The sequence below is a fragment of the Crocodylus porosus genome, unplaced genomic scaffold (assembly GCF_001723895.1).
Source record: "Crocodylus porosus isolate Cpor-Errol unplaced genomic scaffold, CroPor_comp1, whole genome shotgun sequence".
NCBI lineage: Eukaryota > Metazoa > Chordata > Crocodylia > Crocodylidae > Crocodylus > Crocodylus porosus.
The window spans coordinates 15,973,471-15,991,258 of NW_017728923.1; the positions used below are offsets into that span (position 1 = coordinate 15,973,471).

A 17,788-nucleotide genomic window follows, 5' to 3' on the forward strand; every position below is an offset into this window, starting at 1 on the left:
CAGACATTCAAAAAGCCTGAACCAGAATCTATGTTACGCAGCTTTCTGTAAGTGGTGTAGTTTAGATCGGTAGCCAACAGAACACACATTCCGGGGGTGGAAATCTTAGACCAGGTTCTGCCATTTTTAAACCAGTCTGTGTGCTCCAAACTTCTGTTCTGTTACAGGTACAGACCAGTTTCTGCTCACTTATACCAGTAAAAGTGTAATGTCTGTACCTGGCCTTAGGAAAGCAGTGGAAAGAAAAATGAGAGAGAAGAAAAACCAGACATAAGCTTCATATTGACCAAACCAAGGAACTACTTAATAAATAAGAGTTTACTATCACTTAAGCACTCTGCTCAGCTACAGTTTTTGCTGCACATGGTAGCTGAACCAGACAGCTATGTAAATACAAGCTGCCCATCCATCCAAATTTTTCCCTCATCCACATTCAAATATGAATTGGTTTAAATTTAAAACTAAATTTAGTAAATATGGACACAGTGGACACTTTTACTTTGATTTAAACTTGGCTTGTATTAATAGTTCCCCCCCAGTCAAGGACTGGACAGTTTTATATTGGTTTAACTAAATTAAAGACGCACACAAAACACCCCTTTTAGTTAAATGGTACAACCTAAATACCTTTTTTTTTTTTTTTTTGCATACAACACTCCTTCCCTTCCCCTGCTCAATCCAGCTGTTGGAAATTGGGGGTGTGCATTATAAGGAACAAAACACCATAATAGCAATTTCTGTTGCTGGTAGTGGGGGAGAGGGAAAGTAATGCTGTAGTGGCTATATGTGGGGCTCCCTAGCTGCTGCCTATGGACCCTTTCCTTCCTCTCCCCCCCACCCCAAGCAGAAGCTCCTGTTGCAGAAACTTAGCTGAAGTGCTTACTGCTACTTACCAGTCTTTTTAAAGACAGAACTTTTCCCCTTTCATTCAAAAACAAGGTGAATATTTTATTTGAGGGTATATGAGAAAATACAGTAATTTCTTAACTCAGCAAAATGAATTCCACAGTAGCAAACAATGAATGTTTGTGGGGAAACTATAAAAAACTCATATCTTTAAAGCAGGCACACATTTCTGGGAGCTAATCTATTACATCAGACTTAGAAGCTTGTTTACTATAATGAAGCTATGTGAATCAGTAAGCATTAACAATGGAGAAATACATAGAGCATGACAGTCTTGTGGGTGCAATAGAACTTGTCCAACCAGTAGGTCTGACAGCCAAAAATGAAGAAATAAAGTAACAACTCTTGTGTTGTTCAAGGGAGGGACGAAAAAGATAATATTTTTCAAGGTTCCTGAAACACTACAAGAAAAACCAAAAGCTAAGCATTGTACCATCAAATAATACCCTCCACATGAATTATATCATTAAATAGGAATGTTAGGTGCTATAAAACTGGTAGGCATTAAGGTGGAACCCAAACCAAGTAGCTGGTCATTCCAGAAGTTTTCCCATTGTCCAGCTCTCAGTTTCAGAGGGCATTTTGTTTGTGCAACACTATCCCAAGAGATTTCTAATATTTGGTCAGATTCTTTCAAGCTCCAGTTCTCTTGAAAAGCCATGAATATCTGTAAGCCTGCAAGATCCTTACTGAATGCAGCAGCCTGTTACCCTGACTGCAGCCAACTGACTGAGACTGTGGAATGAGATTCCCTGAAACTCCCAGTGGATCCATTTAATTCAATGGTCAGACACCATTGTTTTATTTCCCCAATAATGGATGTCAATCAACGGCTTGTTTCATTCTTTAAGGATGAATAAAGGCTTCAACAAGATAAAAGGCTGAATTCTTAATTCTTATTTTGCAAAGATCTAAAAGCATTTTTTAACATTAAACCTTGTAATATTGTACAACGCATGTATAATATTATTGTACATGGTACAAATTTGTTACCATTGGGTACACATAGAAAACTGAGGTAGGAAAATCAGAGACTTGGTCACAATTACATTGGTCTATTTGACCCAAACTTCAGGGATCCAACTGTGTTACAAAGTACACTACCACTTTATAATTTGATCATACATCATAATACCTAAAAATCAATAAACTTAGAAAACTAGTAACTAAATTTACAAAGCTGGCCACAACTCTCCATAAAACAGAACCAAAATCCAAGGATAATGCATGTGTAGGTACTATTAAGAGTTGCACTGTTTCAATGCTGAAATAATAATGTAATATAAAAACAGCTGGGTGAACAAAAATTTGCACACAAATTCAGATATCACTAGCTAAAAAGGATGGGGAACAAAACAACTTCAGTCTATATCCTTGGAAAATCCTTACTCCTGTTCTTCTGAAAGAGAAATTTTGCAGCCTTCCAAAAACAGCTGTTTTGGGTCCAAGACTGTGGTAGAAACTCCCAATCGAACTAAGAACCATCACAAACCACCCCAACTTTGTGCTGTAGGGCAAAACAAGTTCTTTGACTTAGGCAGTCAAGGTTCTTTGGGTAAATGTGATATCTTTTTTTAGACCAACTAAATAAAAAGAAGGAAAAAATTGTTCTTTGCAAACTTTCAGGCATAAACACCCTTCTTCAGGCAGAGAGAATCTGCTGGGATTGTGTGTTCCTTCGTGTGTTAGAAAAGGTAAGACCTTTTCTAACAACACATCGGTAGAGGTCCCCCTTCTCTTCCCCCCCCCCTTTATACTTATGAAAACGTTCCCAAACAAAAATGCTCTAAGTACACCTCTCATACTTAGGAGGGAGCAGAGAGAAAAAGCTGTCGGGTTTTTTTTGGTCACATTTTTAAATTTACCTAAAAAATGTAGTCCTGAATGAAGAACAAGAAGTCAGAACATTCTCTTTCAATATTTGCAAAACGAACTATTCCAAAGTCATATTTGTTTTGGAACTGACCAACATTTAGAAGACTGTAAGAAAAGGTTCAGACAGAGCAAGACTCTCTCCCTGTTATCAGAAACAAACATCTACCACTCCTCCAAACGCAGGTTTCATCAGCAAGAACAAAACAGGGTAACATTGGATGCAGTTAATATTGCGCACTTTACTGTGCAATGCTACAGATACTTTAAAAAGATATTAAGATTCCACTCATTCAGCCAGACAAGGTTTCAGCCACAACTTTTCACACCAGCCATTGCTGACGTTCAGATCTCTCTGAACTGAAGGACAAAGGAAAGCCCCCTGCCCAACTGTGTGGAGGAGGAGGAGGAATTCTGACCAGTTGCCCTGAGGAAAGCCCCAAATCTTACAGGTGCTGTATAATTTTAAGTGCCCATTCAGAAGGCACGACTTCTACCAACATTATAAGGAACTGTGTGCGTTATACACAAAATGAGCCACTTATTTAAATTCAAAGAGACATTACCTTAATGGAACAGGCACAGTGCTGGGCTGGTAGCGGAGTTCCAGTCTTCTCAAGACACTCCTTCCTTAAGATTCAGATAGGAAAGATGGTGGTGAAAAGAACCCGACAATCTAAAAGAGGACAATAAGGGCTTAAAAACAGAAGGCTAAAGCAACGGACACAAGATTATTTGCATATACAACTTGCAAATTAGGCAAAATTACTGGTGCTTTCACAATCCAAAACTACAATATACAAAAAGACTTTAGGAGTAGCATGCAGACTACATGCAAGAATGATGCACAGAAAGGCCCTAATCATTTCAGTAAACTCCCTAATACATGCCTGTAATTCAGGCAAAGAAAATAATTGACAGAGACTGCAGCTTCTTGGTGCAGACTATATACCTCATTAGCTTTCAACTGAAGAATGCATTTATAGGACAATAAGTGGGCCAAAGATTCTAGCCTCAGTGTGTGCTCAGGACCCCAGTGACTGCCTCCCCCATAGTGCTCCCCTCCCCCACCAACTCATGGTGCACAAAACAGTGGCTATCAACTCACTACACCCAGCTGTACTCAGTGATATGAAAACATGTTGACCCAAGTGCTAGCCAGGAGTAAATGAGGCAACTTAAATACCCACTTCAGCTATTCCTATTGCTAATTATGATTTTGGAGGGAGAACCATGACTACAGAAGGCTGCCACTACTCCACAATCCTTCCTGTTTTTCACCATACAGACTTTTATCCAATGCCTATTTTGGGGAAAAGAAGCAGCACCCCTTCTGGTCACTTTCCACCTAGGCAGGCTCCCACCACAGCTCTGCCTCCTTCCACACAAAACCAACTCATTGAGCAGAGAAAAGAAAGGGAAAAAAACCTACTAAACAGCTTTGCTTCAATCAAAACTGCTCAGATTAACAACAGTTGTATAAAGCATACAGGAACTGCCACAAACCCAAGTTCAGAGAGTGATGCACCAAGACACTGCTCTCTCAGAGCCAGAGCCTGACCCTGACCCTGACCCTGACCCATATGAAACCCTCCTAACCATAATGAGGCCAGGTGGATCTTGCACCTGTTTGTGGAACCTAAACAAACCCTGACGGCTTCATTGAGGTCTACTTGGAAAAGCTGGCTTCATTCAACCAAGTATCTCCAAACCAGGTCCTGGGGCATAAACCTAAAGCTATTAACAAGATTCTCACTCACCCCCTTGCTCCAAAGTGTTGACTGTTTAACAGAGTCTCAAAGAAGTATGCAACATCTGGTTATACATAGGGGTCTACTTAACTTGCAGCAAGACAAAGCAATTTTCACAGCTTAAGTCTTGCCACAGAATTGATTGTGCAGGCATTTCCTGTGGCTCTGCCCCTGGTCACTGACTGGCAGAGGGGCATTGGTATTGTATTTAGCTTCTTAAAGGATGGCACTGAAACATGTTCACTTCACTGACTGATACCTTAAGTCAATGGTGAGCTATCACTGCAGTGATTGTTGTGTTATCTTTGTATTGCGGTGAGCACTGGGACGTTCTAAGACAGCATGTTATGTAATGGGGGGTGAGGTTGATCGTGTGTGAAACTGTCCACAATTGCCAGGAAATATTGCATTGGCAGCAACTATGAATTAAGCAGACTCCTAGTTACACATACTAATAGTCTTGCTAAAGGAGAAAATTATGAAATCTTTTAAGGATCTATTATCCTGGAAACTTATTGGCTAAGGACTTATTATGAAGCCCCGATTCCTATAACTTCTCTCATGGACTCAAGTTTAGAACTGACAAAAAAACCCCCACTGACTCGAGATAAAACCTGACCTCATGCTATAAGCTAGTTGACAGGCAACTGCGCGGTGTGGTGCAGCAAGGGTATGTCCCACCTGGCAAAAGTATTTTTCAATCGTTATCCGAGTATAAGCTTGAAACATTTTTGGAACAGTCACTAAAACGTGGGTCACCCTGGTCTATATGATTTTCACAGGTTGTGCATTACAAACCATATGGATGTGTTTGATTGGTGGGGGATGGGGGGAAAGAAGGAAGGTGATGCTAGCCTGAATTCCCATAAGGATTTTTCAAATCCCATAGGAGACAAAGGGAGCTGTCCCTAGGTGTAGCAGCTTGAGGTAAGTACTATAGAAGAGAATGAATAATTTAAGTAGTTCACAATCTGTTGACAAGTACCCAAACATGTTTAAAGCCATGTTTAGAGGGTCCTGTTATAATGTACACTTTACCCCTACACCACAACAATACTGCAAGCAAGTTTGTCTTGAAACACTGGCTTGTGGCCTACAAGAAAAGCATAGACTTTGCCAGCATTTTGACCTGTTAACACTATGAACTGCCTTGTCCACACCAGCATTTTCCCAGGTTTTAGTTAACACATTAGCCAAAAACTAGTAAAGAAACCTTCTACCATGTAACCTACATCCTAAAAGATCTTCTTTAGCATGTTTGGCTTAGGTAACTGAAAAAGTACACTTGTTTTTGTCTGTGAATCCAGGGCTTAATTGTGTGCCACTGGGGAACCCAAAAGGAAAGGGAGAAGAAAAAAAGAGTAAGGATTGCTTTATTGTCTATAGGCAAAAAACAGCAGTAAGGCAAGATACTGGATTGCAAAGGAACAAGTAAAAAGTAAGAGTCAAGGCAGTCATTGCCTTTATCAGAATTGCAGATGAATTGGGCTGGTTCTTATTTTTCTTTCATGAAATGTTTCCATACCTACTTTGATGGTACTATGTGAGAATATGTAGACGTACACATTGATTCCATAATACAAACTAATATCTAGATAAAATGATCGCAGTTATTGGCTACATTAGAAAAAGAGGATATAAACAAATAAGAATTGGCTGAAAAGTATCAGTTCATAGCAACATATATATATTTTTAAATGTCTCTAGCCATCTTACCAGTAATACAGCCATATTGCTAAAACTAAAGCTGTGGTTTAAAAAAACATTTTTCACCATTATTTATAGGTGGGGCATTCAGGTTTCTTTTCTTCTTCAAATCTTTTTGTACATCATTACACTTAGGAAGTAAACGAATTAGCTATATATTTGTTTACAGTCTATTTTTTTTGTTCTCACTTATGAACATGTTTTGATTTAGCTATTTATTCCACACTTGTGTATACAATCTGAACTAATTTGCCCCGAAATTTTTTTAAACTCAAAGCCTTATTAGAGTAGGCATCGGGATTAAAAGGACACCACAATGTAATTATCTTTAACTCTGGCTGTAATAATATTGACAAGAGCAATTAGCAATACCCCAGGCACAGAACTGGCCCAGCAAATGTAAAGTATAATTTTACTAGATTACAAACAGGTTTAACTTTTATTTTTTAAATCACATTTTAAAACTAGTGCAGTAAATATACATAGATAAGGTTTGTGTCCATCATCAGCTACTTTTCAGAATAAAGCCTGTCAAAAATAATTGTTCTAAAACTCCTTCATCATATCTATACATTTTGGTGAGGATAGGGTTTTTTATTTTTTTAATGGTCATACAGGGTGGCTTAGGACAGAGCACCAATGTTAATGTTTAGCTCTGTAACTGTAGTAACTGTTGCCTAATGCAGGTTTGTCAGAGCTACATTATGCTAGCTTGTTTTTTTATGTTAGTTTTATTTTTACTGACTCTTCAGAGAATCTCAGCAAACAAGATGCCAGACAAGAACAGCAAGGATAGGTTTCTAGCTTTTATTAATAGCCACATCTGATTACGCAGAAAGAATGAGATGCAGAGGAAAAACCAAAAAGGAAGAAAATACAACTTAGGGGAGTGAGTGTGTGCGTAAATACCAGGATCTTTTTGTCACTGAGTTTCAAAACAGAGGGGGGTTGTATGTTTTAAATTTCATGACTCCTCATGCTTAAATTCACTGTATTTACAAAGAGAGAGAGAGAGAGAGAAACCACATACAGACAAGCTCTGCAATTCCCCTCTTGTGCTGTATCATACAGGCTAGTAATACCTCTCAATGTAAAAGACAAAATTTAGTCCACTGCACTTCTGTTCCACAGGAAGTGTTGGGGGTGGGGAAAAAAAGTCAGCTGCAATTTTATTTTTTAATCCAGGAACAGCACTGGAAATACTGGAGTAATGAATGAACTACACACACCTGGGCAGACTGCACTCAGTGGAAGGAAGCAGGCTCTGTCACCAGACAGCTTTACTAGAAGGAAACAAAAGGCATAGTAGGTGAGTCAGAAATAACTCATTTAGAATTTCCCCACAGGAACTGTAACTACTGGGAAGTAATTTCTTAACAAATCAGAGGTAGGAAATGCAAATTCGAAGATGCAAGGCAAAACAAGCTTGAAAACGGAGCACATCCTGTTCAGCTTCTGAGGGCTGGATTCTTTTTTCACCTACACTACTGTGCAACTGTTGTAGTCAGTGAGTTGTCCTGGTACAAAACTGGCCTAACAATAGAATCCAAACCCTACTGCAGTCACTTGTACCAATTATTACTTATGGCATGCCCAAAAGTGCCAGCTCTTAGTTTTTACCAGGTTTTTTGATTACAGAAAAATAATAGACAAGTTTCTGTTGCAAAGAACTCAGACAACAACAGGGTAGAATATTTTAAACACTATAGATTCCCATTTGAGATCTTTGGGTTTCTCTTGCAAATCAAGTGTGCACGCTTAATAGTTAACATTACACAGCATGTGGAACAACTGAAAAGTTCTCAAGGCACCCCAGGGTGATGCAGCACCCTGGTTGAGAATAACTAGGGTACATTTTTTTTTCCCTGATTGCATCCTAATGGCTGAGTATCTGAAAACCTTCCACATGGCACCAATTCTTGAGTTCTGTTGATCATCATCATCTTGTCATGTCTTCACTTTCCTTTCTCCAGAGACTAGAAGAAGTCTGCTCTTTCTTCAACTCTCTTGCCTGGCTTTTCCTGTTCCAGCAAGAATCTTGCCATGTGATGCCACTGTCCTAACATCAAGCACAAAGGATTCTTTTCTCATCGTATCGAGATTCCTTTAAGCTTCAGGTCCAGGTCTCAGTATCTTTACTTCTAGCAAATAGCAGAACCTGCTAATTTCTGGTCCTGCTCTGGTGACAAGCCTGGTAATTCTTCAACAAAAGTTCCCAAGAGGGAACTCCCTTACTGGTTTTGGCATGAATCACAAGTCATTCTCCTTTTGGCCCTCTTTGTGTTCTTTTGTATGATCACCTGCACATTATCCTTATATCTTCCTAAGCTCCAGTCTCCAGCTATTTCCATCATCTCTTCCTCCTCTTAAGAGAACAGTTTTTATCTTCTGTTTCTACCAGTTGCTTCTCAGTTTTCCAGTGCAGCAAACTTGCTCCTTACAGTACTTCTTCCCCAGTAGCCAATGGTGCCTTGTCCTCGTGATCACATACTTGCATAGGTCACCCTCTTTGTCTATGGACCTCCTGTCCAGATCCTGTTAGGCAAGCATCTGGGCTAGGGATAGACATTACACATTGTAACAGGGGGCCTTCCCGGTGCCAGTTAGATGTTGGCCCACCCACCTGTTTCTGGGCTAACCGCATGCCTGCCTCTCTAGTCTGCCACACCTGGATGATACATAATTATGGTGTTAATTAGGCAGGAGGCTGCCCATTTTTGCTCCCTGATGCCAGGTGGTGCTATCTGAAGCTCCAAACCTTCCCTACACTGCAGCCCATGCCTCGCAGATGGCATCTCAGTTCTTAATGTCTCCAGCCCCACACTGGGCTCCATAACACTCCAGTCTGGACCCCAACCAGATCCCTCCTATCAGGCAGCCTACTCTGCCCTCATTCAGGACTGCCTAGCTCCCTGCAGTCTTCCCCCTCTCAGATGTGCCCTCCCCTAGGACCTTTGGCCACACAGGCCCTGGCCTCACCTCCAAGGCCAGTTGGAACTCCAGGCCCTTGGCTCTAGGTGGCCCTCATGGTGGCCACTGTCCCTTTACTGTCCCTTTTGACCCTTCTGGTCCTGGCCTCAGCACTGACCAGTTGAGGGTGCCTAAAGTCAGGCTTCTGAGCAACTATCCCATACTCTCTTACATGGGTCCACTTTCTTGGGCCTTACTATGGAGTTACCCAGCTGGTTGTGGGAGCTGTGGCTATTAAGGTGCCCTAACCCACCTTTTGCTGGGGTGGTAACTGTCCTGGCGGCTCCCACACCATGAGGAGCCCCACCAGGCCACCCACCCCCAGCAAGGCGCAGTTTTAGGTCATGCCTAGGACCAAGAACCTCCTAGCCATCCCCATAAGCTCTTGCCCTTATCTCCACATGTACCTTCTATAGCTAAGCCAGGCACTATTTCCCCTTGGGCTGGCAGCAGCAGACTACAGCTTTTATACACCTAGTTCTCAAAATGGCTGCTGCACTCAAAACACTTGGCTGCTGCCTGCTCCAGCCCTTAAAGTTGCAGGCACCAACAGTGTCCTGCCACACACATAAACCAGTTTAAGTGATCAGAAACTGGTTTAAACCTGTAACAGAACAGATATTCAGTACACATAAACTAGTCTGAAAATGGCTGAAACCAATTTGAGATAAATCTGGTTGAATGTAGTATCAGACTTAACTGATTTGGGTCAAACCAGTTTATGCAATGTCTGTCCCAGACCCCTTCCTGGTTTAGCTTAAAACAGAGTCCCCCAGCATCCCAGATGCTTTGCAGCCCTGGGCAGGGCTTTCTGCTCCAGAGCAGGGCTGGCTCCACTCCTCTGCTCCCTGGCTGGAGCTCCAGCAGAGATGGCAAGCACAGCAGGGTCTGCCTGGCTTCCCCCTGCCTCAACCCCCACACTGCTCAAGCAAGAATTCTCTCTCTCCTTCCCTCCCATGTCCCACAGCAGGGACCATAGCCAGCATGTGGTATGCTAGCTGATGCTGAGGTGTCTGTGTAAGGCAGACAGGACAGTGTCAAGTCCTACATTTTAAATTCCTAACTATCCAAAAAATGCAGAGAGCAAAAACTAAGACTCACTTTACTTGCAAGCCAGGACAGGTGACTTCCCAGGAGATTTTTTGACAGACAGCAAAACAGCACCAACTGGAGCAGTACTTCTGAACCTTTTCAGAGTCAAGACAGCCCTCCACAATGTTTCTGAATTTAGTGGAATCCCATATTAGAACCTAAATTACTTATTATAGTGTGTAAAAAAAAAAAAAAAAAGTATGACTGGAAATACATTTTTAAATGTGGTCTCAAACAAGACCACAACATGTCAGAATGTTTTTGACAATATGGATTTCCTCTTTGAAATTTCTGGGTTTATTTTGTGAATCATGTATAGGTGTTTGCACACCTAGGGGGCATCCAGACTAGTGCAGATGTGTGGTATATGGGGGGCTTCTTTGCAGCTGGGGGGGGAGGGGTTGACCCCAGGAAGCCCACGCCAACCCCTCCCCCCCTAAAACCACAGTCGTGCATGTGGTGGCAGCACGCCCAAAACTGGGGCCTAGCCAGCCAGAGCCATGCTCCAGATGCCAACCAGTCTCCCTGTTACAGAAGTGCTAAGACTGCAGCTCCTGGAGGCCTCCAGGATCCCAGGTAAGGCAGCTGGGGCTATCACAGTTGCTGGCCCCAGCCTCCCCTACCCTACTCGGAGTAACCTGCCACATGCCAGAGCACACATGGCACAGGCATTCCCCAGGGACAAGCAGAAGGGCACAAGGTGTGCTGCTGCTACCTGTCCCCGGGGAAACGCATGTTCCTGCTCACGGGGATATACCCCTAATGGTGCTAAAGGGGTCTTCTGGCACTGCAGTTGAGAATCACTCATCTAGTGTGTGTTAATCAAACAACACACCTGACACGGGCAGCCTCTGTGGCAGGCAAGTAGGAGGAGGCGCTCCTGCGCTGAGTTACCCGCCTCACTGTGCATGGCCAAAAACCAGGCTTTGGATGCCTCCCCAGGGGTGCCAACTGTTGGCCGCTCCCCTTCCTGGAGCACACCCACAAGCCTGGGGTAAACGCTGCCACCACTCAGACTCGGGTCTTTGTCTGTGCCCTATGCCACCCAGGACACACAGACCCTCTAGACCTTGGGGTTGCTTAACCCCAGCAGGATATATCTGGGTGCGTCTTATAGCCTGAAGCACGGAAAGTAGCCTCCCTTAGTCAGCCGAGTAAAGGGAGCAAGAAGGCCTGCCTAATCCCTCTCAAACATGTACAACCAGGCTCGCTGTATCAGATCTCTTTATTGTAGACAGGATAGGCACGGGAAGAGGTACAAGTCAGAGAATGAGCAAAAGAATAACCCTGAGCAAACAGAGAGGCCTGGTAGCCCTTTGACACGCGACTAGAGTACATTAATCTAAGTTCCTAGTCAAGTTTCTGATAAGTTACTCACTTCTGCATCCCGAGTACAAGAGAGAGAGCTGTGAAGGTCCATGCTTCTGCGTGTGCGAGTTCTAAAATGTCCAAACTCCTCCTTCCTAGAAGGGACCCTTTTAAATAGCCTTTCTGACCTCACCACCTATACCCAGTAAGGCACAGGTGTCATTTGATGTTGGCCAATCAATTTGAAAAACATCACAATTACCTAGAGGAGTGACATGGGCTTAGGCCCCTGCCCCTAGGTCATGAGGTCACAGCTCCAAACAATAGAGGTTAAATCCACACCCTCTTCCCTGAAGTCAGTCAGTACTCAGTAAGCCAAGGCAACCAGGCTGACAGACATGTGAGAGGACATAGAAAGAGGAAAGAAAAAAAAAACAGAAGAGGAGGCTGGAAATGGAGTTCTATCACACCTTTGATGTGTGGCATGCAGCTGATTGGGAAGGGAGCACAGAACACAGCAGCAGATCTGCCAGGCAGGGAACAAAGGAGCAGAAAGTAGAGTGGCAGATCAGGCAGGGGAAGGGGATCTGAGTGGTGCTCAAAGAGGCTATAGGGCCAATGTGGCATGCCTGCCAAAAAGTTTGGCCCTTGCCCTAGACATTGACTATTTCAGCACAACCCCAATAAGTTTATTCTAATTATTTTAGCACAGGGCTCTTGAAGTTGGGCTAATTTTTATAAAAGAGTCTTAGGTTTCAAATATATATATTTTTAAAATGAGTTGTTTGCTTTTTTCAAACTTCTGTTGTTTCCAAGAAACTTTTACAATTTTTCTATAATTTTCCCCCTCTCCTTATTTCTACACACATTTCTGAAGATAGATCGCCTTTCAGGAAATGCAAGATTTCTAGAATCATGGAGTCATACAAAATTAGGGTTGAAAGGGACCTCAGGAAAGTCATCCAATCCAACCCCCTGTTCAAAGCAGAACCAAATAACATAAAGTATGTCAACATTGTATGACAATTATTATCTGACAGTTATGGATCTCTACTCATTTCCAAGAATATGAAGAGTCTCTAAAACATTTTAGATCACTTGACTGCTTAACAGAATTTCAGCCAGGAGCTCAGTAAAATAAACGTTTCCTTCATCCAACAGTCACATAAACTTGCTTCCTGAACTAGATTATAGATTTCATAGACATTAGGACTGGAAAGGACCTTAGAGATCATCAAGTCCAGCCCCCTACCCTAGGGGCAGGAAGTCAGCTAGGGTCAAATGATCCCAGCAAGGTAAGCGTCCAAACATTTCTTGAAAGAGTCCAGAGTAGGTGCCTGCACCACTTCTGGAAGGAGTCTATTCCAGGCCTTAGGGGCTCAGACAGTGAAGAATTTTTCCTCCTATATATGTAACATGTCAAACTGCTGCATTGGAAAAACACTATATCTGGCACTAGTCAATCAATCATCTCATTTGAATAAGAAGAAATGAGAGAGAGACTTGTTAAAAGAAGCAGTTTTGCATTTAGTCCTGCTAGAAATTTACAGTTGTATCATGTATAAGAAAAACACAGGTGTCATCCTCAGATACTGTTAGACAGAAGACTCCAAATACAGCGGTGGGTACAGTTTAAGAGCAGTATTTGTTTCTAGTACCACCCCCAGATTGCTAAAGTCAAAAAACTCCTAATACAAATGGAAAAAACTGACAATTGGGAAGAGAAACAAAAAAGGGTAAAGATGATTCAGTGCATTTTCAGTAATTCTGTTTTTTACTAACAGTTACGAGGATATTAGTACATAAATAATTCCCAACTGCCCACAAGAGAATTAGCTTAAATGGGTCTGCAATTGTATCCTTCTTGAAGTGGAGATGGAGGACTTGAACACCAGCAATCTACAAATGTTCATGGACTGCTCTAAAAAAAAGTTGATCTAATGCGCGAAATAAAGAGGCACATACACATATATCACCTCTACCAACTGCCCTTCAACCACTGCTATTTTTATAAAGAAGAGCAGTAGTATTTGAGACAGTGAGAATAGTCCAGCATCCACAACACCATTATACAAGGATGGTTATATTACTTTTCACTCTCTTGAACTTTTGCAAGTACTACAGCTTTTCATTACATGGGAATATTTATTACATTCTTTTAGCAGTACCAAAACTGATGCCATCTTGGACAAAAGGAACAAACCAAAAAAAATTTGCCAGAGTTACTTACGAAGAAAACAAATAAATAACTCTACATAGAGAAGTTCAAGACAACAGTGTGTCCACTATTCAGAGCACTGAAAGAAAACATTATGTAGTCTTTTGTTGTGTAAAACTCAGCTCCAAAAACAAAAAATTATATTGTTTGTTAAAGAGACCTAGAAGTGACTGTTCTTATCCACACAACTTACTGTAATTGGTTAGTCTCGGTGAATGAGTTGTCATCTATTAATGAATTCAAAATAGTGACTGGTTAAAAATATTGTCTCAACTTGAACAGTAGGAGTCAGCCTATGTATGTCATCTCATTGCTTTTACGCAACCTTGCATTTTTCACTCCTCATCCCTAAATAGCTTTAAGGTACTGGCTCTGTTATAATGGTTGCCACATTTCCTCAAGACAAGGAGACAGCAGATAAAGCAGTTATCTTTATGTGTGTATAGTTCTCCAAAGGCTTTGTGGCATTTTCTGACACCACAGAAAATGCACATCTCACTTAGTTTTAAAGAAAAATGATCTTTTCCAGGTCACGTTTCTGTAATAATAGCTATTATTAAAGCTTTTAAGCTATGTGCTTTTCACAGATAATGCAGAAGTTCCCATAACTGGACTATGAAGATACTGGCACTGCACAGTATAGCATACAAATACAGTTACAAAAGACAAAAATCCTAGCTGACACCAGTCCTTTGCAACAGTATCTTGTTAATATACCTTCTGCTCTTAGATGACAAATTCAGTCAGTGCATGAGTAGTCTAAATGTTGGTGCGGATACAGGTTTCCCTCGCTTTATGCTGTAAATGCATTGCTGGAACACAGCATATAACTTGAATTTGCATAAAGGGAACCCACTTTACAATGTAACAAACAGGGAAATGTTCCAAGACCTCAACTGTACTGACCCCCAGACCCATTTCTACCACTTTTACAAGACGATTTTGGTACTCGCCAACAGCAGACAGCGCACACAAGCACACGGCACTATTACAGTGGGGACGGCAACTACAGAAACACGTGGGGCAGACAAGCAAGGAGCACAGATCCACGCAGGAGACTATATTTTGGTGTGCGTCACTCACACGATGCACTGCACATGGCAACCGACTGAGCACCTGCACCACACCAGTCACATAAGAATGAATTTACCTCTCATGTAACAAATTTTTGGTACAAAAAGGATCATCGCATAAGAGCAAATTTGCACATACAGAAGCCTCATAAAGTGAGGGAAACCTAGATCTTTTTATCAGAACTAGGGCAGGCACTGCTTGGAGTGAAAAAAAAGAAATAAAGCTCACCTGTATACTTGGTAGGGAAAAGAATCAAGAGAATGTTCTAAAAAAACCCAAAGTATTTTCCTAATATGAAGTGAATCTCAAATCCATCGGGGTGGGGGGGAATGTTTGCCCTCTCCCCCCTTGGCCTCTCAGTGTCTGACCTGCCCTTCTCTGTTCTAGTTTTAACTATTCAGGCTCTTGTTCACTAGTGAGTCCTGTGCTAGTCACCAGAACATGCACATGGCTTATGTACATGGCCCTCCCCACAGTGCAGCACAGAAGTATCTGGATGTCATCAGTGTCATTAGTGACACTTGGAAAAACAGAGATATAAACTAGTCTTTCCTTCTGAAACCAGAAGGAATATACCACTATATATACTGATTTGTCAGGGCACCCACAATTTTTCAGTAGAAGAGCAACCAACTAATAAACACTTGTGCAAGATCAAGTTTTTCATGTTCTGAACAATAAGGCTTTCCATAACTTGTCAACTATTTACAGTTAAACAGAATCCTCTTCAGGCTGTTGTTATTGGGTATGTGTGCATGACACTTTAAAGCGGGTTAAATGCTTTTGCACCACTTTAATGGCATTGGTGTTTGCACACATCAGTGCCTGCCTGCATGTGCTGCGCAGAGACTCGGTCCTTCCCTCTGCACCTGCGTTGACCCCCGGGACCGCCTGAGTTGGGTGCCTCTTGGAGGGGGGCCACCGCTGCCGTGGAGGGAAGCACCACCACCTCACCCTGCCCCTGCAGCCCGGGGACCGCTCCGCCTGAGCTTGCCGTCCCCTCCCTGCTGCCAGAGGCAGGTAAGACACAGGTGTACATGAAATGGGGGTTTACTTCACCCTAAATTGAAGTGGTGTTTTTAAAAATCCACTGCTTCAATTTAGGGTGAAGTAAACCCCCATTTTGTCTACACACACCCACTGTTGTTAATTAAAATAGTGCAGGTTTATAGAAGAATAAAAGCTCAATCCTATCAGGTATGGATAAGGACCTGCTGAAATTCAGGAGGCAGGTGGCCAATTTTGCGTACTGATCGCAGGTCTTGCCACCGTTTTTGCAGGCTTTTCACAGCAGCCCCTTCCCCTCCTGGTGCACACACACTTATTGGCCCGGGGGGGTCCAGTGGCCACAGCCCGCACCACTAATTGGTCGAGAAGGCTGTCTGGTGTGCAGGCCTGCCCATCACCAGTTGGCATCAGGTGCCAAGCGCCCCCTCGCAGCTCCTCAGTGTGGGGCTGGATTTCAGTTGGGCTCTGAGATATGGATCCACCTTCCACATTGATTGGTAGAGAGGAGCAAGGCTGCATGAAAGGCAGCCCTCTCAGCCAATCAGCAGGGAGGGGTGGCCACTATCTTTGCTGCCCCCCCTTCACACCCTTCCCCCACCCCTGTGGTTCCCACTGGGAGGCCAGCATTTTATTTTTAGGGGTTTTTTAATTTAGAGGATTTCATGAACAATGCCCGATTTCATGGGTTCCATGAAATTGCAAATTTGAGTAGGTCTCTGGGTGTGGCGGTGCCTTTCAAAAGCAGGATCCTATATAGCGTCCTCCTGAAGAAGTTTTATGACTGGCATAACTGGAATTCTGCTCTGGCTTTGAGTATTACAGGTTATGATGTTATTTGAGAAGCAATACATGGAATAATTTAAAGAATTCTGTAAGCTTAGATACAGGAAAAACAGCACTGTGCATTTTAAAAATAAAAATATATCTGCTGGTTTTGATTTCTGTTATTGGACTTCCTATCTCCAAACTTCCTGTTAAAAATATCTTACTTGCTTATTAAAATGTTATCTGATGGAACCTGTGCTTCTGGCCCTGCGTTTTTGCACTTGTAATACAACCGGGTGGATACATGACCTAGCCACTTTTGTTTCTTTTTGAGCTTGGGTCCACAGAGTGGCTTGGAAAAGTGAAGATGAATTAACTGAAGGTGTGACCTTAAAGCTCATTAATTAAAGTTCATTAAACCTGAGCACTGAATTCCCCTACTGTTTAGATGATACAAGTCTGCCTTTTTCCTCCTAAAAACCCAGTCTTGAGCTTGACTTCGGCACACGGTCAGTCTACATCGGGCTCCCTTCCAGTCTTGACTTTTGAACTTCCAGTAGTTTTTGTACATGCAATAAAAATACCAAGTCACATTTTTTTGTCAGTGTTCACTTTAGTATTTTTAGTGCCTTTCCCCCTCTGGGTCCTTGCCCCTTGGTGACTCAGTTCTGGACTTGGATGTTTAAGGGCCAATTGCAGGCCAAGGTTTTTCTCCGGAATTAGAGCAATGTATGAGGCGGGGGAGGCTTTTTCCTCAAAAAACGGCCAAGGAGCCGCAGGGTCACTCCGTCCCGAGCAGCCGAGTCTGATCGGCGCAGAGGGCGGAGTGAACTAAGCCCAAGTGAGCGGCGCCCGCTTCGCTCCTGGACGGGCCGGGGCCGGGGCCGGGGCCGGGGCGCGCTCCAAGGCTTCCTGGTGGAGCCCGGCGCCCCCAGCCCGTTTTAAACCATGTCCGCGGGCCCAACGCAGGCGGCAGCTCGGAGTCGGCGATAAGGACAGCGAGGGGAAAACAATCGCGCGACATGTGACTCGGCTCAGGAAGCGGGGCTGCGAGCGGGGGAGGCGCCGGGCGGCCCCGCTCCGAGGGGCGGGGGCGGGCGCGGGGCCTTGTTGAAGG

General features: G+C 43.0%; 1 protein-coding gene across 4 annotated transcripts in view; it reads right to left on the reverse strand.

The window, feature by feature from the left end:
* Positions 1 to 17,377, reverse strand: part of LITAF (lipopolysaccharide induced TNF factor) — a 28,937-nt gene extending 11,560 nt beyond the window's left edge. Inside the window, exons 1-2 of one of the 4 annotated variants that reach the window (XM_019540119.1) lie at positions 16,896 to 17,377; positions 3,345 to 3,454 (exon numbers count right to left, since the gene is read on the reverse strand). The gene's annotated coding sequence lies outside the window, so the exon portion shown is untranslated. Of the gene's footprint in view, positions 1 to 3,344; positions 3,455 to 4,284; positions 4,310 to 4,538; positions 4,765 to 7,465; positions 7,668 to 16,895 lie in introns of those variants that run through there. The other 3 variants (XM_019540117.1, XM_019540120.1, XM_019540118.1) reach the window with 3 other exon arrangements.
* Between the last annotated feature and the right edge of the window lie 411 nt (positions 17,378 to 17,788).